General features: G+C 35.7%; 1 protein-coding gene across 5 annotated transcripts in view; it reads right to left on the bottom strand.

The window, feature by feature from the left end:
- The window catches only part of LOC113814025 (probable phospholipid-transporting ATPase IIB), a 20,391-nt gene extending 18,078 nt beyond the window's left edge, over nt 1–2,313 (bottom strand). For 2 of the 5 annotated variants that reach the window (XM_070132877.1, XM_070132875.1), the window contains exon 1: nt 2,215–2,313. The gene's annotated coding sequence lies outside the window, so the exon portion shown is untranslated. The remainder of the gene's footprint in view (nt 1–2,214) is intronic. The other 3 variants (XM_070132880.1, XM_070132879.1, XM_070132876.1) reach the window with 3 other exon arrangements.
- Nucleotides 2,314–2,500: the final 187 nt, after the last annotated feature.

The following is a 2,500-nucleotide window of genomic DNA, read 5'->3' as shown; positions in this document are numbered from 1 at the left end:
GCCAATGAAACTCTATGGATGTACGCTCCATCTAAGAAATTCTATGGACCGATATGCCAAAATTAAAAAAACTATACGGGAGCCCAACCGCCCCCCTTCGCCCAAATCTACGGGAGTTCACTTTCCAAATCCCCCCAAAATGTACTGACCAGTAAACCAACCTAATCTAACAATTTAAGCTGCCGTGACTTGGTATGCAAGAAGGGAACTGCCCGAGGGGTAGGTTGATGGGGGGCTCTGTCCCCCAACACCCCCAGGAAACATTCTCTTCACACTATAAAATAATAAACCAAATACCTTTATATCTCGAAATGTTCACTTCTTTCTATTATCAGGGTTGCTTTGAATTTTAATCCTTTTTTCAGCATTTGGGGCACTTGATGGGCTCAGGTATTAAACTGGAATGATTACTTAAGTCTATTTCTTCTTCACTGCCACTGCATAGTCTTATGAAAAACACAGAATCAACACAAGAATGGAAATGCAATATTTCTAACCAGCCACCTGTTGCAGAGTGGCCAGCTTTGAACTGTCGAACCTCGTGGCTGGGGACTGAAAGTGTGAAATCCACGATGCACAGATAATTCCAAATAAGTGCATAGATAAATCTTAAAAAACGTAAATGAAGTATAACATCATTAATAAAAGACTTTAAATGCATAAATGTGTAACAGCAGACATTGATAATTAGCCAAATATCGTTTTGACATGCACGTAGTAACAGAACTTGGGATACCACAGTAACAAGTTATGCAGTCAGTGTTGTGTTATTCCTGGCAAAGTAAACAAGATGAGCGACTTAGAATGTAAGCTATGTTATGCAGGGTATATTTTCATCATTTAATGGTTAATATGAGGCCGGTGCAACTTAGACTATGTTGTATCCTATTCTATTTCTTCCACTCTATAAGATGGCAGTGTCCATGTACCTCTATCTCTGTGCATCGCTATAGGTAACTTATACCATCTACTAATATTTTCTTAGTGTAAAGCAATGAAGCTTTTACACTATACATTATTGTAATTTAAATCCTTATATTATTTATGGAATAAATTAAATTCAATTACTTTCTTTTCATTAAAAAGTTTTGCATGTCATGAAAGGAAAAGGTAATCTTTACTTTATGTGACAGTGTTATGTTAATAACATTAAATGGCTGTTTATAATATGTTCTGTCTAATCATTGTAGGCTCATTTAATGCTAACCTGTTAATTTGACAATACTGGCACCAAGAGCTGAGAAATTTATATTGCTCCAAATCTCTACATATTTCATTTAGCCAGAATTATGAGATGGGGATTTGTTGCCTTCTAGAAGACATTTGCATCTTAAAACCGAATAAATAGGGTATCAATGAACTCCTATCTTCAATAAATGAATAAATATGCATAATATGAATGTCTGAAAACTCACATAATTTGCATAGTAACGGGACTGAGCACATGACAAGGGATGGTCACCATGATCACCTCATCTCAGTCATGACATCAATCATGTGACGCATCACTTCAACCTGTCCAAGCTTGCGCATAAGATGTGGTAGAGATTTAAAATTTCAGGTTTTTAGCTGGTAAGATGTTTAACATCCAAATACATAAAGCACTCTGACCCAGCCATTTCCTGATAATACCTCCTAAACTTACAGGTCTTTTACTGCTGCTCTGATTGCCTAGCACATACTAATACCACTACAAATGTACATTAGACATCATGAGGAACCCACTGATACCTTGTTCAATTGATTTCAATAGTTGGGCAGATCCTAAAAAATTATCTGAAATTATCTTTAGTAAGATCTACCAAGAAAAGCAAAACCCACATGAAAGTCAAGATAATGCTAACAGCTACCTGCTGCAAATGTTTCGACTAACACCAAATTAAGGAAAACAAACTGCCACATGACAATGAAACAGAAAATGGAAGATAATCACAATACAAACATGGCGTAATCACAATAATCATATTCATGCGGAGTCACTTCTATAAAAACAAAAAAAAAGACAAATCGAAAGTGGCTACGATGCGACAAGAAGCAATATCCGTCAAAGGAAAATGAATCACACAGATGATGTCACGAACTCTTGCCTCCACAACGTTAACACTCCACTCCTTCTTATCACTTCCTTTACAGCTTCGTTTAATTCACGATATACCATGCATGTCATCTCTTAAGTAACGGTGAAAGAAATAAGTAAACCTATCAAGTTCCCACCTTGTAAATTTGGTGTGACGTTCTTCTTCTCCAACAGGAAAGAATAATCTCATGATGTAAACAAACCCGAGAGGTTGCTGGGTTATCACTAAACAGACGCTGGCACAAAACTATTTTGTTCAAATAAAAATCAAAACAATAATGATTATGATGATTTAGATCATGAAAATGGTAATAATGATATCAATTCATATGTTCATAATCATGATTATAACGGTATCAATAAATAATTGTTTCTTTAAGAGGCTTGTTATTTCTCTATATCTCTAATTCAGACTGTGATGAT

The sequence above is a fragment of the Penaeus vannamei genome, chromosome 18 (assembly GCF_042767895.1).
Source record: "Penaeus vannamei isolate JL-2024 chromosome 18, ASM4276789v1, whole genome shotgun sequence".
In the NCBI taxonomy this organism is placed as follows: Eukaryota; Metazoa; Arthropoda; class Malacostraca; order Decapoda; family Penaeidae; genus Penaeus; species Penaeus vannamei.
This window is presented reverse-complemented; position numbering and strand designations above follow the sequence as displayed.